The sequence below is a fragment of the Cetorhinus maximus genome, chromosome 22 (genome assembly GCF_964194155.1).
Source record: "Cetorhinus maximus chromosome 22, sCetMax3.hap1.1, whole genome shotgun sequence".
Taxonomy (NCBI): domain Eukaryota; kingdom Metazoa; phylum Chordata; class Chondrichthyes; order Lamniformes; family Cetorhinidae; genus Cetorhinus; species Cetorhinus maximus.
The window spans coordinates 68556634-68575585 of NC_135900.1; the positions used below are offsets into that span (position 1 = coordinate 68556634).

General features: G+C 45.0%; 1 protein-coding gene across 5 annotated transcripts in view; it reads right to left on the reverse strand.

Moving 5' to 3' along the window:
• Positions 1 to 18952, reverse strand: part of nrcama (neuronal cell adhesion molecule a) — a 427797-nt gene that overhangs the window by 348366 nt on the left and 60479 nt on the right. For all 5 annotated transcript variants that reach the window (XM_078568477.1, XM_078568478.1, XM_078568476.1 and 2 more), the window contains exon 2: positions 9300 to 9377. The gene's annotated coding sequence lies outside the window, so the exon portion shown is untranslated. The remainder of the gene's footprint in view (positions 1 to 9299; positions 9378 to 18952) is intronic.

Below are 18952 nucleotides of genomic sequence, written 5' to 3' on the forward strand. Positions count from 1 at the left end.
CCAACTAACACCCAGGAGCAGGAATCATTCCCAACTAACGCACAGGGGCAGGAATCATTCCCAACTAACACCCAGGAGCAGGAATCATTCCCAACTAACGCGCAGGGGCAGGAATCATTCCCAACTAACACCCAGGAGCAGGAATCATTCCCCTAGTAACACCCAGGGGCAGGAATCACTTGCCTAGTAACTTCCAGGGGCAGGAATCATTCCCCTAGTAACATTCAGGGATAGTAATCATTCCTCTAGTAACATCCGGAGGCAGGAATCATTCCCCTAGTAACATCCAGGGATAATACTCATTCCCCTAGTAACATCCAGGGATAGTAATCATTCCCCTAGTAACATCCAGGGATAGTAATCATTCCCCTAGTAACATCCAGGTGTAGGAATCATTCCCCTAGTAACATCCAGGGACCGGAACCATTCCATACTAACTCCCAGGGGCAGGAATCATTCCCCTAGTAACATCCAGGGGCAGGAATCGTTCCCAACTAAAACCCAGGGGCAGGAATCATTCCGAACTAACACCCAGGGGCAGGAATTATTCCCAAATTACACCCAGGGGCAGGAATCATTTCCCAACTAACACCCAGGAGCAGGAATCATTCCCAACTAACACCCGGGAGCAGGAATCATTCCCAACTAACACCCAGGAGCAGGAATCATTCCCAACTAACACCCGGGAGCAGGAATCATTCCCAACTAACACCCAGGAGCAGGAATCATTCCCAACTAACACCCAGGGACAGGAATCATTCCCAACTAACACTCAGGAGCAGGAATCATTCCCAAACTAACACCCAGGGGCAGGAATCATTCCCAACTAACACCCAGGGGCAGGAATCATTCCCAAACTAACACCCAGGGGCAGGAATCATTCCCAACTAACACCCAGGGGCAGTAACCATTCCCCTAGTAACATCCAGGGGCAGGAATCATTCCCCTAGTAACATCCAGGGTCAGCATTCATTCCCCTAGTAACATCCAGGAGCGGGAATCATTCCCCCAGTAACACTCAGGGACTGGAATCATTCCCAACTAACATCCAGGGGCAGGAATAATTCCCAACTAACAGTGAAGGACAGGAATCATTCCGGACTAACAACCAGGAGCAGGAATTATTCCCAACTAACACCCAGGGACAGGAATCATTCCCCAATTAACTCCCAGGGGCAGGAATTGTTCCCCAACTAACTCCCGGGGGCAGGAATCATTCCCAAATAACACCCAGGGGCAGTAACCATTCCCCTAGTTACATCCAGGGGCAGTAACCATTCCCCTAGTTACATCCAGGGGCAGTAACCATTCCCCTAGTTACATCCAGGGGCAGTAACCATTCCCCTAGTTACATCCAGGGGCAGGAATCATTCCCCTAGTAACATCCGGAGGCAGGAATCATTCCCCTAGTAACATCCAGGGATAGTAATCATTCCCCTAGTAACATCCAGGGGCAGGAATCATTCCCCTAGTAACATCCAGGGATAGTAATCATTCCCCTAGTAACATCCGGAGGCAGGAATCAATCCCCTAGTAACATCCAGGGATAGTAATCATTCCCCTAGTAACATCCAGGTATAGGAATCATTCCCCTAGTAACATCCAGGGACCGGAACCATTCCATACTAACTCCCAGGGGTAGGAATCATTCCCCTAGTAACACCCAGGGACTGGAATCATTCCTAAATAACACCCAGGAGCAGGAATCATTACCAACTTACTCCCAGGTGCAGGAATCATTCCCAACTAACATCCAGGGCCAGGAATCATTCCCAACTAACAGTGAAGGACAGGAATCATTCCCAACTAACAACCAGGAGCAGGAATCATTCCCAACTAACACCCAGGGGCAGGAATCATTCCCAACTAACACCCAGGGGCTGGAATCATTCCCAACTAACACCCGGGGCAGGAAGAATTCCCCTAGTAACACCCAGGGGCAGGAATCATTCCCAACTAACACCCAGGGGCAGGAATCATTCCCAACTAACACCCAGGGGCAGGAATCATTCCCAACTAACACCCGGGACAGGAAACATTCCCCTAGTAACATCCAGGGGCAGGAATCATTCCCCTAGTAACACCCAGGTGTAGGAATCATTCCCCTAGTAACATCCAGGTGTAGGAATCATTCCCCTAGTAACATCGAGGAGCAGGAATCATTCCCAACTAACTCCCAGGGGCAGGAATCATTTCCCAACTAACACCCAGGGGTAGGAACCATTCCCCTAGTAACACCCAGGGACTGGAATCATTCCCAACTAACACCCAGGGGCAGGAATCATTCCCAACTAACACCCAGGGGCACGAATCGTTCCCAAACTAACACCCAGGGGTAGGAATCATTCCCAACTAACACCCAGGAGCAGGAATAAATCCCAAATAACACCCAGGGGCACGAATCATTCCCAACTAACACCCAGGGGCACGAATCATTCCCAAACTAACACTCAGGAGCAGGAATCATTCCCAACTAAGACTGAAGGACAGGAATCATTCCCAAGTAACACAGATGAGCAGGAATCATTCCCAACTAACATCCAGGGGCAGGAATCATTCCCAACTAACATCCAAGGACAGGAATCATTGCCAACTAACACCCAGGAGCAGGAATCATTCCCAACCAACATCCAGGGGCTGTAATCATTCCCAACTAACACTCAAACACAGGGATCATTCCCAACTAACATTCAGGAGCGGGAATCATTCCCCTAGTAACACCCAGGGACTGGACTCTTTCCCAAATAACACCCAGGAGCAGGAATCATTTTCAACTAACAGTGAAGGAAAGGAATCATTCCCAACTAACAACCAGGAGCAGGAATCATTCCTAACTAACACCCAGGGGCAGGAATCATTCCCAACTAACACCCAGGGGCACGAATCGTTCCCAAACTAACACCCAGGGGTAGGAATCATTCCCAACTAACACCCAGGAGCAGGAATAAATCCCAAATAACACCCAGGGGCACGAATCATTCCCAACTAACACCCAGGGGCACGAATCATTCCCAAACTAACACTCAGGAGCAGGAATCATTCCCAACTAAGACTGAAGGACAGGAATCATTCCCAAGTAACACAGATGAGCAGGAATCATTCCCAACTAACATCCAGGGGCAGGAATCATTCCCAACTAACATCCAAGGACAGGAATCATTGCCAACTAACACCCAGGAGCAGGAATCATTCCCAACCAACATCCAGGGGCTGTAATCATTCCCAACTAACACTCAAACACAGGGATCATTCCCAACTAACATTCAGGAGCGGGAATCATTCCCCTAGTAACACCCAGGGACTGGACTCTTTCCCAAATAACACCCAGGAGCAGGAATCATTTTCAACTAACAGTGAAGGAAAGGAATCATTCCCAACTAACAACCAGGAGCAGGAATCATTCCTAACTAACACCCAGGGGCACGAATCATTCCCAAACTAACACTGAGGAGCAGGAATCATTCCCAACTAAGACTGAAGGACAGGAATCATTCCCAACTTACACAGATGAGCAGGAATCATTCCCAACTAACATCCAGGGGCAGGAATCATTCCCAACTAACACCCAGGAGCAGGAATCATTCCCAACCAACATCCAGGGGCTGGAATCATTCCCAACTAACAGTCAAACACAGGAATCATTCCCAACTAACATCCAGGAGCGGGAATCATTCCCCTAGTAACACCCAGGGACTGGAATCATTCCCAAATAACACCCAGGAGCAGGAATCATTTTCAACTTACTCCCAGGGGCAGGAATCATTCCCAACTAACAGTGAAGGAAAGGAATCATTCCCAACTAACAACCAGGAGCAGGAATCATTCCCAACTATCACCCAGGCGCAGGAACCATTTCCAACCAACATGCAGGAGCAGGAATCATTCCCAACTAACACCCAGGGGCAGGAATCATTCCCAAACTAACACCCAGGGGTAGGAATCATTCCCAACTAACACCCAGGAGCAGGAATTATTCCCAACTAACACCCAGGGGCACGAATCATTCCCAAACTAACACCCAGGGGCAGGAATCATTCCCAACTAACATCCAGGAGCAGGAATCATTCCCGACTAACACCCAGGAGCAGGAATCATTCCCAACTAAGACTGAAGGAAAGGAATCATTCCCAACTAACACAGAGGAGCAGGAATCATTCCCAACTAACATCCAGGGGCAGGAATCATTTCCAACTAACACTCAAGGACTGGAATCATTCCCAACTAACAACCAGGAGCAGGAATCGTTCCCCAGGTAATTCCCAGGTGCAGCTATCATTCCCCTAGTAACATCCGGGGATAGGAATCATTCCCCTAGTAACAACCAGGGGTAGGAATCATTCCCCTAGTAACATCCAGGGGCAGGAATCATTCTCCTAGTAACATCCAGGGGCAGGAATCATTCCCCTAGTAACACCCAGGTGTAGGAATCATTCCCCTAGTAACATCCAGGGGTAGGAATCATTCCCCTAGTAACACCCAGGGGAAGGAATCATTCCCCTAGTAACACCCAGGGGCAGGAATCATTCCCGGACATACAGTCAATGGATATTGAATGGATAACTCAGACATTTGAGAGCTGTACTTGAAAATCTACGTTTAGCTGGTACTCTCCAGTTTTAATATAGCATCAAACACAAAAAGAATCTACCTGAAATTTTAACATTAAATTTGTGAGGAATGAATTTGCCATCAACACATTCACCCTTTTAGTCAGCGCAAGGAGGAATTTATAAATCTCAGAAATAACATGCATGCCTGGATTTTCACCAAGTCAGGATCACTCAGGAACCCTTTTAAAAATGGCAAGCGGATCCCGCTTCAGGGATTCCCAACCCTATTCCCAGGCTGTCTGGTTTTTGGGAGTGCCTTTAAAGGATGCAGTCTGGTTCCTGTTGGAAGCCCGCACTCAGCACTCCTAACCTGGCCGGCTCCATTGCGGAGATCGGCATCTCAAAGAACAAAGAACAAGAACAAAGAAAAGTACAGCACAGGAACAGGCCCTTCGGCCCTCCAAGCCTGCGCCGATCATATTGCCCGTCAACTAAAACATTTTGCACTTCTGGGGTCCGTATCCCTCTATTCTCATCCTATTCATGTATTTGTCAAGCTGCCTCTTAAACACCACTATCGTACCTGCTTCCACCACCTCCTCTGGCGGCGAATTCCAGACATTCACTACCCTCTGCGTAAAAAAACTTGCCCCGCACATCTCCTCTATAGTTTTCTCCTCTCACCTTAAATCTATGTCCCCTAGTAGTTGACTCTTTCACCCTGGGAAAAAGCTTCTGACTATCTACTCTGTCCATGCCACTCATAATTTTGTAAACTTCTATCAAGTCGCCCCTCAATCTCCGTCGCTCTAGTGAGAACAATCCAAGTTTCTCCAACCTCTCCTCATAGCTAATAACCTCCAGACCAAGCAGCATCCTGCTAAACCTCCTCTGCACCCTCTCCAACGCCTCCATATCCTTCTGGTAATGTGGTGACCAGAATTGCACGCAATATTCCAAGTGTGGCCTAACCAAGGTTCTATACAGCTGCAGCATGACTTCCCAGCTTTTATACTCAATACCCCTGCCAATGAATGCAAGCATGCCATATGCCATACGTCCTACTCCTTGGCAATTTTCCTGGAGTTGGGCCAGGTTTGTCAAGAGTCGTGTTTCACAGCACGCCAGAGGAGTCGTTATCCCTGGTCTGTAAGGGGGAACTTTTTAAAAGGTGGGTTCCAAAGGTCCTCCTCATGGGTGTTACTTGGGGAAAGATTCCTGCCCCTGGGTGTTACTTGGCTTCTAAGCCAAGGTAAGGCCCCCGCCCATCCCCATGGCCCCTTATGTCCCCTATGCCAAGCTCCAGCACTCCACCCACCCATCCCATGACTCCTCATGCCTCCTATGCCAATCTATGCCCCTCCACCTATCCCACATGGCCCCTCAGGCAACCTATGCCAAGCTATGTCACTTCCATGTCCACTGAACCACTATACACTGCATAGAGCCAATGAATGCTATAGTGTCTGTCTTTTTAAAAAAGTAATTCATTCATTCATTAGATTCCACTATGTTCAAAAAGTCATTTCACTACAGAGCAATAAAAGTGTCAATCATCCAAACCCTTTAAAGTGTCAATAACAGAAGCTATAAACCCTTGAAATTACTTAACCTGGTGTAAATAAACATTATGTAATTGGCTGCAGGGATCAGAGAGCTGAAGGTGTCAATCGAGCAATGTTTTCTCTGGGGTGCAGCACATCCTACTGTCACTATAGGCTTCATGGATTCTGGACAGTGTATAGTGGGCCAATGGGCATAGAAGGCATGAAGGGTCAAGACAGGTGGGTGGAGTGCCTTAACTTGTCATTGGGGGTATGAGGGGCCAATGGGAAGGGTGGGGTGATGGGTCATAACCTGGCATGAGGGCTTGAGGTGGCATGGGGGCTTGAGGTGGCATGGATGGGGTATGGGGAGTGTGTGAGCAATGTTAAGGGGGTGGGGGCCTATTTTTATTTTAGCTGGGACAAAGTCCCACAGCACAGGGGTGAGCCTTTAAAACAGCCCTCTGCAGCATCTGGCAGTCCGAACTTTATCACAGGCTGACTGGCCTGACCCCAGCCCACACCCACACTGCCCCGTCCCCAACGGCAATAAACATCCCACCTTTGCGGGCATTCCCCCACCCCCCACCCCCGAGGTGGGCGGACCGAGCCAGGAATTTTCCAACCTCCTGCTACTCATCTCGAGGCTGAAAGTTTCAAACAGAAACTTGAGATTGTCTGCGTTCTCTGCAATGTTCCATTACCAATAGGAAACAACCACATCTGAATGCACAAGAACGAATCTGCTGTGAGATACGGCCAGAAAACAATGAGACAAGGGATGCCCTCAGCTACGTTAGACCAGTTGGGAGCGGAGTTTTCAAAAGGATGTCTTTCTCTCCATCACTGAAGGGTTTGCTTGTCGATGAGGGTGGTGGGAATCTGGAACTCACTGCCTGAAAGGGTGGTAGAGGCAGAAACCCTCATAACATTTAAGCAGCATTTGGATGTACACTTGCAATGCCATGGCATACAAGGCTGTGGGCCTAGTGCTGGAAATGGGATTAGAGTAGTTAGGTGCTTGTTTGACTGGCGCAGACTCGATGAGCCAAAGGGTCTTTTTCTGTGCGGTAGACCTCTATGACTCTATGACTGTGACTCTATGAATGTATTGTACAAGTCATAACCTTCAATTGTTAGTTATGCAGAACAATTTTGGATTTGGGTTGCCAACCCTGCAGGGTTGACCTGGATTCTCCAGGAATTCAAGATTAATCAGCTGAACACCGTCTTGAGCAACACATACGAGAAAAATCATTCGAGTATTAAAAATTGTCTTTCCACTTTTTGAACAATTTTGTTTTCTTAGCTATTAAGATATTGGAGACCGGGGGGGGGAGGGGAGGTTATTTAATTGGATGAGATGGGAGTTCATGTAATGAAACCTCCAACCAGCATTAGCAACCCTACCTTAGGTTTGACTTGCATATACATCCTCCTCTCCCTCTCTTCCCCCTCCTCCACCCCAATTCTTGCTGTGATATAATTCCTCAGCACTCCAAGATCTCAGACTAGTTCCTATTCCGTCAATGTGATTTTAACAGTAAGCTTCGGCCAGCTGAGTGGTTGTGGCTGAGGCGGCAACCAAATGATCAATGCATTTTGACAGAACCAAGGATGTTCCGAAATCCCGGTCACACTGTAAAGTTTAAGTCACTGCTTCATTCACTTTCATCAAGTTCAAGATATTGATGCTGACCATCCTGGTGTCCTGATTTAAGATTTATCTCCTGATGGTACAGCAGTGCTAAAACGAGTCTCCAGGCCCTCGCAACTTGAGCATGACAAAGGAGCAAAGAAGCTATTTGAGCACAAATAGTACTGCGTTCTGTGAACCTCTTGATCCGGGCTGTAAGGACCCACAGGCTACACACTGCCCACATGACACAGCCTGGGCAAACCCCACCCTAGGAAAGCCTCATCAATCCTTAAGGCCCTGGGACCGCTTTTGAAAAATCTGCGTCTTCTCAAGGGCTATTAGGGATGGGCAATAAACTTCGGTTTTGCCAACAATGAACAAATAACAGAAATCCACCTATTTTCAAACTCTATGTATCATGTCTTTACATGACAAACTCACTGTGCTGCAATCACGCCAGCCTCCCATGTAAAATCACCACCAATGAATGTCAGACATTGGTCGGAAGCACCTTAAACATGAACCCATTGATCTAAAGCTTTTGCTGATATTCGCACAGGATCAATATGCGAAGCCTCTCAAAGCACTTAGGTCAAAGATACATCGGACAAACCATATGACGGTTTGCAACATGCAGATGGATCTATAACCCTTAACCTCTTAAGCACCAAGAGGGAGATGGTATTTGTGCCCCTTATTAATTTATCACTGGGGAGACAGACTTTGGAAGAGAAGCCGGAAAAAGTGTAGTTTAAATGTTTATTCTTTTGCCAATATTCTCCCCTTGTGAGTAGCGTCTCTTTGACGCTTAGGTTCCATGGGAGCTGCTTGTCTCGAGAGTGAACAGGGACGGGATCAGATCCAGGCTGTGATGCCTTCCACAGTCCAAGTGCTCCTGCCATTATGATTGTCAGAGCTGACAATGAAGAATAGTGAGGTATCAGAGGGCTGTCAGCTGCACCTCAGCAAGAGCCAGCGCATACAGGAGAGAGTGGGACTAAATTTTGGGAGGTTTTTTTTTATATTCCGATCCCACACTAGTGTGGAGTGCAGCTCATTGAACTCTCCCCTGCAATAGCCTGCAAACATTCACAAAGTAGACTTGGACATCCATGTATTTAAACAACAAAAAAATGAAAGCACTTTTTATTTACATAGCACTTCACGCCCTCAGGAGGTCCCAAAGCACTTTACAGCTAACAAAGTACTTTTTAAAGTGGAGTCACTGCTGTAATGTAAGAAACCATTAATATTTTTATCTGTTTAAAAAAAGACCACAAACAAGGCGTACAATGCTGAAATAGCAGATGAATCATACCAGCATTCTCACTGGGAATTAAGCAATGCTAACTGAACCCAAAATAAACAGTGACGTGACATGAAAGAGGATTATGACAGCTAATAGGCTTTACAGCAAAATTAAATAGATATGCAAGCTAGTACTATTTGTGCCTCCAATGCCACAAGACTCAGCAATATAAGGGTACACAGTATATAGGAAATTGCCTTCAGTTCAATAACTAACACTATATGCACCGTTTTAAAAGAAACATCCTTTTGCCCTACCCAATATTTGTCATCCATCTGTACTTATTCATTAGCTACGTACATTTCTCTTCTCATTGCTTCACTGAATTTGAATGCCTGCTGAAAAAAAATGTGGAAATAAATTATAAAATCTTGCATTTATCTACCATCTGTCACATCCTCTAGACATCCCAAATCACTTCACAGCCAGTGAACTACATTGAAACGGCAGTCAGTGTTGGAAATATGACCACAACAAGATCCCACACCATTGACATAAATGACCACACTGCATCGCTTGGATGCTATTTGGGTGAAGAATGTTGGCCAGAGTTCCCAAACGTGTGATCTTCAATGTTCATCTGAACGGGCCCCTTGTTTAGCATTTCGTCTGAAGGACGGTACCTGTGCCAATGCAGCACTGTCTCAGCATTGCACTGAAGAGTGAGCCCAGATGATATTTACTGGAGTGGAACTAGAACCCAGGATCTGTCTTGGGAGCACTGAGCCAAATGGACGCTTGAAAGACAACTGACTCTCTGAGATGATCAGTGAGCAATTTGCCAATTTTAAGTAGATTTTTCTTTTGAAATCAATTATTCCCTCCTCAAGACTCGCATTAAGTTAATGATCAAGAAAAGTTAGCAATCCTTCTGCTCCTCATTCAATTGACTATTCTTGATGAGTCGCTTCTGACAGCAACAGACTAAAACCATTGGTTTTCTCTTCCCTTAGACTGGAAGTGTTGATGTTAACTGTAGCACCATAACTATGACCTTGAGTGAGATTACCCAACTCAGTACAGACTAGGGATCGATTTTGGGACATTGCAAACTGTGAATCTGTACCATTGCATATGATGCATTTATTCGCAAAAGTATTGGAGGGACAATCTTCTATCTCCATTACAGTAAAACTCTTTTAGGATAAATTGCCCGATGTTCACTTAAATGCCCCAAAATATCGTGAAAAACAGTTAAGTGAATTATGATTTTACCAGGTTACTTCATTCATTCAACCTTTCTCCAGTTTTTTTTTCCTGTTTTAACTGATCTATCAAGTTTGCCTTAAAAGATATGGTGAAACTAGGTTTGCAAAAATAGAATGGGTTATGGGAAAGTATTCCAGAGCCTCAAGGAAGAGGCCATTTTAATGTCAAGATGTTTACTGGCTGACATTGCAACAGTATTTTGCTATTGCTAAAACCCATACTCATGATGAACACAACTTTATCATTGTCACTGCTCTCTGGATAACTCACTATGTAAATGCAGTGTTCAGTTAGCTGATCTCAATAGGAAATCAATGCTGAACTCAGTATTTTTCGGATGAACTCTCAGAAGAAGTATCAGCAATTAAATTCCCATTAGGTTCCTTCTTTCCCCCTCCTACACAGGGTGTGGTTCACACTAATTGTAGCCAAGAGTGCAGCTTACACTCAAGGCTTAAAACAATGGGCTGCATTTTGCAGGAGCTTTTGACATCAGTGTCCAAGTTCATCCCCATCGCCCCACCACCCCGCACCACCACCCCCCACCCCTCTGAAGCTGACTCTAACTTCAACATAAGCACAGGTTAGGGTGGAATTCCTGAAGCTGCTGTCTGTCACGCACTGCTCTGCCACAGGTTGCACTGCGGCCTCCCCCTGTAAGATCTAACTAACTGTGTTCATGTCTGACAAAAATGGCGACGGTGAGGCTGATTCAATTAGTAACAAGGCAGGAAGATTTATTATAAACGTATCAAGCTTAATAAACCAGGCAGTAATTAACTAGTATGGACAAGCTTTACTTGCTGCTTCAGCCAGGAAGCGGAGCACACTCAGAGCCAGCTTTCACCAAAATCAGTCGATATGGTGAGAACATACCCTTCCCACTCTCACATCTCCGTCAGGAACCCCATAAACAGTTATACCTCATTCAACCAGGCATAACTGGGTTTTTAAAACACTGATGCGATTACTAACTAATGTTGATCTAACCCTGAAAATGTAATTTTCTTATTTGTGGAATATTGTTAAATATCTCCACTAAGATTAATTACTAGATGTTTCAAACTACATTTTTTACAAATATATTTCTAAGCGCCTTTTCATTGTTATTTCAACTTCTAACTTCACCCCATGTGTACAGCCCAATCTTTATTTTTCTCAATGTAAAATTCTTTAAAAAATGATATGATTATCAGATTCTTCATTTTCTGGTTGCTCCCTGAGAATTGTTTAATGCGATTGCTTGATGACATCAGGCAGCTCGACGCTGGGAATCTCCATCAAAGAATGCTGCAATCAATTATACATTGTGAGAGCTCAGGTTCACGTCACAGATTGATAGATCTCTTGGCACAGGTTTCTCCAGGTCTACAACGAGCACCCTTGCATCTTCAGTAACTACCAACTCCAGGCCATTGTGAACTGGCCTAACCTCCCTGTATCTCAAAAAGTGGTTCGTTCCAACTTTGAATCACTGAGAAGAGCAACAGACATAAGAAAAACTTTCGAACCAGTTCAAAACAAAAACCAGCTGGTTGGAGTTTCAATTAGAAAACCCCATTCCCCAATCCAAGCACTGTTCCAAGTTCCAACAGCTTGAGAGGTGCAGGCCATGTTAAGGTGTTGTATGTGTGATGACCGTCACTTTAGGATCAGTTCAACTGAGCAGGGGTCACGCGATTTGTTCAACCAATGTGTGGCTAGTGCGAGGGAATAAATTCTAGGGAGGGATTTCCTAAGAAAAAGTGGCTGTATGAGGGGCTGTGTGGCAGGTTAATCACTGCAGAACGTGAACATGACAGTCTCCAAAATATTCGATAGCCAATATGAAATGGGTTGGGTCCAGGATTAAATTAAACTGCAGTCAATTTGCATCTCAGCATAATATAAGGAGAAAGATTCTCAAATAGCTCCCGCTTTAAGGAAGGCCCATCCTGGATATCATTAATGCACTCTGTTGGAACACAAACTTAGCCAGCTTGAAGGAGGTCAAAAGGAGCAGGTCAATATTTACGAAGTGTACATGTTTTAAGTTACATAAACTGCTGATAACTCTTTGATTACGAATTAGAGGCACCAATCTTAAGTTTCCCTTGTGGTCCATTGAAATGGAGTAGGCATCACCTAGTTCTATGGCTGGCTACAGTATTGGATAACGAGTTCAGCTTGTAAATGTGAAAAGGCTTCATAGCTTAAAATGTGTTTACAAGAACTACCGTTCAAAATGGTTTTGATAGAGTAAATAAGGAGAAACTTTTCAGTAGCAGAAGGGCACACATTTAAAGGCGGTTGGCAAAAGAGCTAGCGGCAACAACAGAAAAACATTTTTTTTAAAATGCAGCGAGTTATGATGATCTGGAATGCATTACCTGAAAGGGTAGTGATGCAGAATCAGTGGTAACTTTCAAAAGAAAATAGGATAAATACTTGAAGGAAAAATTAACAGGGTTATGGAAAAGCAGCAGAGGACTGGGATTAATTGCATAATTCTGTCAAAGAACAGCATAGGCATGATGGGCTGAATGGCTTCCATTTGTACTGTATCTACGTAAAGGACAAACACCAACACAAGCTCACTCAGTGTTGTCATTCATACAATCTATGCCAAATGGTCATTTCAACAAAGCACATTAGCTATCCAGCCTTTAAATACTCTTCAGGTCAGAGGGAGAGGATCGGGGAAATCCCTGTATGTAACCCCAGCTATAAAGTTGGATCAATATTGACAGAGCGCTTATTTCTAGTGTTTCCAAATAAAATGTTCTCAAATGTCTAAGCTGGTAGTTATAAAAAGGCAAAGGCAATTTATAGTCTTATCACATTATTAAAATGCTTCATAGATCTGGCTTTTACAGTCCACTGACTGTTATCGCATCATAATAGAGTCACCAACTGCAGACAAATATATTCCTGGAAGTTCACCACAAGAATTCCTGCCTCTAATCGTGCTGCATGTTCCTCAAACAGCTTTTCCCTCATCGCCAATATTTTGGTAATCAATAAATAAAAAACGTTCATTGTAAAGAAAAACATTTTTTGAATGCGGCCATGAATTTTCTCTCAGGTTATTTGTCATCAAGGTGGTGATTATCCAGTCTGCAGCCTCTGCCATGGCCCTCTCTTCCATGAGCCCACCAGGCCAAACTTCCTCTAAAGTTTCCCCCAGCCCTCGCCCTGAACTCATCTTTCTCTAGTTTCTCTCCTATCTCCCCTCGTGCTCTCTCTGAGCACATCTTGTCCATGAGACCCTGCTCCCTCGGTCCCATTCCCAATGAACGACGGACCATGCAAATTCCCCTCCTGACCCCCATGTTAGCCGATGTTGATAGTGGTTCTGTCTCTTCAGGTGTTGTCCCTCTCTCCTTCAAATCTGCCACCATCACCATGCTCCTCAAAAGAACAACCCTTGCCCCCATGTCCTTGCAAATGACCGCCCCATTTCCAACCTCCCTTTCCTCTCCAAAATCCTTGATCGTATTGTCACCTCCCAAATCTGCTCCCATCTTTCCTGAAACTCCATCTTTGAATCCTCCAGTCAGGTTTCCATTCCTGTCACAGGACCGAAACAGCTCTTATCAAAGTCACAAATGTCATCCTATTTGGCTGTGACAAAGGTAAGCTTTCCTTCCTTGTCATTCTTAGCCTGTATGCTGCCTTTGAGACCATTGACAACACCATCCTGCTCCAACACCTCTCCACAGCAACAGTGAAGGGACAGCGATATAGGTCCAAGTCAGGTTGGTAAGTAACTTGGGGAGGAACTTCCAGGTGACAGTGTTTCCATCCTTGGCTTTCTAGGTGGCAGGGGTCGCGGGTATGTTGAAGCAGCCTTGGTGAGTTGTTGCGCTCGTGGTGGGGGCACTGAATGTTCAAGGTGGTGGATGGGGTGCCAAACAAGGAGGCTGCTATGTCTTGGATGGTGTTGAGCTTCTTGAGTGCTGGAGCTGCACTCATCCAGGCAAGTGGACAATATTCCATCACACTCCTGACTAGTGCCTTGTAGGTAATAGACAGACTTTGGGGAGTCAGGTGGTGAGTTATTCGCCCCAGAATTCTCAGCCTCTCACCTGCTCTTATAACCACAGTATTTCTATGGCTGGTCCAGTTAAGTTTCTGGTCAATGGTAACGCCCAGGATGTTGATGGTAGGGGTTTCAATGATACTTTCATTGAAAGTTCAGGGAAGTGGTTACACTCTGTCTTATTAGAGATGGTCATTATCTGGCACATGGCACATTATTTTGCGTGAATGTTACTTGCCACCTATCAGCCCAAGCTTTAGGCCCCCTCTATCAAGTTAGACGCTGAGGAGTGAAGCAGGAGTTAGCAATCTTTGTGCAGTCCACCTAAAGATTAGTGGGTTTAACAAAAGAATGTCTCTTTGGAGCCAGGAGCATTAGGAGTGTTCCTCTGAGTCCACAGCCTGTGAGGTAAGTGGCCAGGAGTTCACCTCACAAAGAGGGGCCAGCTGCCTGAGGAGGTTTATTTTTTTAACCAGCAGCTCACTCAGGTTACATCAACAATGCCTGGGGGGCAACTACTTGGCTCTCCCACTTGGGGCTAGGGTTCCCAACCCTCTAGGATTGCCCTGGAGTCACCAAGAATTAAAGACGTACTTCCCGGGAGCAACCCAGAAAGAAAACCATAGGAGGCATTAAGAAATCATATTTATAAAAACTTGCTTTTCAGCACTTAGTCATTTGTCAGAAAATTACTGTATGTGGGACAAGGTGTTGTTTGACTGAATCAGAAAAGATCCAAGTGGATGATGAAGATTCAGTTGGCTTTCCAATTCGGAAGGGGGCATGCCTTGAGGATGAACACTTCATGTGACCAATGGTGGAAGTGTTTGGGTAAGGCAGTTGGAGGTAGGAAATCAGGTTACATAGAAGTTATGGCACAGAAACAGGCCATTCAGCCCAACAGCTCCAGGTCAGTGTTTATGCTCCACTGGAGTCTTCTCCCACATACTTCCTTTCTCCCTCCTCTCTTTATCCACTTTCCCCTTGTAGGCATCTATGCTGTTCTTCTAATCTACACCATGTGGTAACAAATATTTTCTAACACATGATGAAGTCTTCAGAAATATATCCAGTGTTAGCAACTAGAGCTGGGCCTGCATTTCGGGCCTCTAAACAAATACAAAACAAATTCCCCTCCCTGAGAGTTCGAATCCCACCATGGCAGGTTCTGAGACTGAATCTCCAACATGCCGGCCAAAGCTGTTGGGACTATTGAGTAAACCCAGCTGCTTCACCAACCATGCCTCTTCGCGAAGGAAACCAAATGAGTTTACATGAGGATCCAGTCCCACACAAGGCGTTTTGCTCTTAGAGCAACTACTGAAAAGGGCAATAAAGATGGCCTCATCAATCCCAAGAAAGCGCAAAACTCTTAAAGACAGGCTTTAATTATCAACGTGAATTTAACAAAAGAATGTCTCTTTGGAGCCAGGAGCATTAGGAGTGTTCCTCTGAGTCCACAGCCTGTGAGGTAAGTGGCCAAGAGTTCACCTCACAAAGATTGGAGTGCTTCCCTTCATCAGCCATCCGTTTGAAGGGAATCAAGCCTGGTCCCCCTTGTCCCAATGGGACTGTAGACCATGCCATCAGGATAAGGGAGCTGGTGTCAAGTTAGACCAATGTGGGAACCCTGCTTTCCTGCATTAAAGTGGAGGCTGGCTCACTTACTGAGATTGAATTCACAGTTCGAATCGGACAACAGGAGGGCAGTGAGTGGATGTTGGGTTCTGGATAGACTGGAGATGAAAGAGATTAAAACAACTGCTGGCAGCACAAAATATGGCTGGGAAAAAGGGAGCATTGTTCCCACCCCCTCAAAAAAAAGGGCATCTTTTAACAAAATTCTTCTTCACATTAAACATAACTGCCAGCAAGCTATCTGTTGCGGAAGCTATCGACCTGGAACAGGCCCAGCTCATTTTTCAAAAAAATGCAAATTGAATTCGGAGCCACTCGCACACAAACAAATGGAAAATAAAAACTGCCAAACAAGACATGTCTTCCTGCAGCATGCTGAGATTTTCTTCCACTGCTAAAAGCAAACTAAGATGAAGACAAAGGCCTGAAGAGCACTTAGTGTCACAAGTTGCCAATTAATTTTACTAATGACTGGAAATGGGGAAGCAAAGAACTAATCAAACACACCCAAAAGCAGTGGGGCACTACCTTGAGTTACCACAGCACTGCGGCAAGCAAAAGAGCTTGCAACAGGGCTAAAAACACATAACACAGCAGGTCTCCCAATCCTTTCAACAGGACATTATAATTAGATGTGATCACAACAGTCTTCTACTTTGCTAATGAAACGCATATTGCTCAGTTCTTCAATCTCAGTGTCCAATTGAAGTGACATTAAGAGAATCTTGCATTTATGTAATGCTTCTCACAACCTCAGGAAGCCTTAAAGTCTCTTACAGCCAATGAGGTACTTTTGAAGTGAAGTCAAAATGCAGGCAATATGGCAGCCAATTTATTTACAGCAAGTTCCTACAAACAGCAATGTGATATGACCAGTTCATCCGCTTTAGTGATGTTGCCTGAAGGATAAATATTACTAGGGTGGGGTGGCGGTGGTGACATAGTGGTATTGTCAATGGACTAATAATCCAGAGACCCAGGGTAATGCCTGGGTTCGTAATCCCACCACGGCAGATAGTGGAATTTGAATTCAATAAAAATCTGGACCATGAAGCCAATTGTTGTTAAAAACCCATCCAGTTCACTAATGCCCTTTAGGGAAGGAAATCTTTCAGACCTTACCTGGTCTGGTCTGCATGTCACTCCAGACACACAGTAATGTGGCTGACTCTCAAATGCCCTCTGAACAAGGGCAATTAGGGATGGGCAATAAATGCTGGCCCAGCCAGTGACACCCACATCCCATGAAATAAATTTTTAAAAACTGCGAATAGCTGTGCCCCAGTCAGGAATAAGGTTGCCTTGGAGTCAGAGATTGTGGATTTCCAGAGCCTTGAGCAGGAAATCATGGCCGACACTCAAGTACAGCACTGAGAGAGTGCTGTCTTTCTGATGAAACATTAAACTGAGGCCACATCTGTCTGCTGCGGTCCAACAGGCCTGTTTTGAACAGCATCAGCTGGGCATTCTCCAAACTTCAAAGAAGCAGTTTAACTGGTCATCGCACGGTATAAACACGTCATTTTCTTTTACTTTTTTTTAACCTCGGGTTTTAAGGTGATTGAAGTTTGCTTTGAAATACTGGCCAACATCGGAACATGGGAGGAGCATACCCTTACTGTTCAGACGGGGGAACACCCAAACTCTTCATGACACATTAACTGTTGCCTGAAGCAAAGCCCTTCCTTCAGAAAAGGCAGACGCCCAGGTCAGGGGGTGAGTTAAGTCCACTATTCTGGCATTACTGTATAATGATATGAAGTGTTCTCAGAGTACTGCACTAGCGTTTCCCCGGCAGCAACACACCATCAACAATTAACCTAAAGGCCCTCCGATGCCTTTGATCCATCATTTGCACTAAGGTAAGGTTACCTCAAGACAAGAAGTGTCCAATCTCTAATTACAGTTTTTGGGAGTGCCGCACTGAGCATTCAAAAGCTCAATGTCAGCGGTCAATCAAGTCAGTCTCTCACAAAGCAAGCAGCAATCCATTCAACCCTTTCAAACACCCATGTCCGAGCTGGCAGAGAAGTAATGTTCAGGCCTTGCTTTCAATCAGTGACCATTCTTCAACACAGGTGGGTGGTTCGGATCTATCCTCAAAGTCATCATTTTAGGACTAAGAGAAGGAGAAATTTCTTCACTCAAAGAGTTACAAATCTTTGGAATTCTATACTCCACAGGGCTGTGGATGCTTTATTGAGTATATTCAAGACAGAGATTGATTGTTTTCTTGAATTCCAAGTGAATATGGGGAAGGGTGTAGGAAAGTGGAGTCAAGACAGAAAATCAGCCACGATCTGCGTGGACGGTAAAACAGGCTGGTACGGCCAAATGATGTAATCCTCCAGCTACTTCTTACGATCTTACATTCTTACTAAACTGTAGCCCAATTGGCTGTGAAATTCTTTGGCACACCCTGGAGGATGTGAAGGACACCATATAGGCATGTCCCTACTTAATTCCATGAACTTTGTTTGTAAGACCACAGGTATATTTTGTCCTGTGCAGGCACAAAGTGTGATTACAGGGAATGTGCAAACGACAATTCAATTAAAAAGGAAAGTCATGCTCCTTGACAGGTTACAGACTTACTCTCTTCAGCTAACATGGAGCCATCACCTCTGAACAAATCCATCTAAGTTATTGGACAAAAAAAAAAATCCAACTCTCCGATGTGCCAGGGTTGGTAGAGTTCACAGAGGAATATTTGCCAAATTTGCTGCACACAGTTGTTCACAGTTTGATTTATGGGATCAGGTCTGATTACTTATTCATTGTGATCTGCTGCCAATAGGTAGGCTTGCTGCTGGGAGATTGCGCTAGCAGGCAAGAGGCTCTGATCAGCTGCAGTGCTTTAAAGTGCTGCAGCAGCCATTAAATGGGAAGCCGCCATTTAAGCTGCCAATTAAATTAATCCAACAAGACGTTGTTACACAATTCCAAAACTTAAACGCTACGTAAAATATGTACAGTAAAGTAATGGTTATGATGTTACTGGACAGCAATCCAGAGGCTGTAATAGCATCCTCTTATAACCAT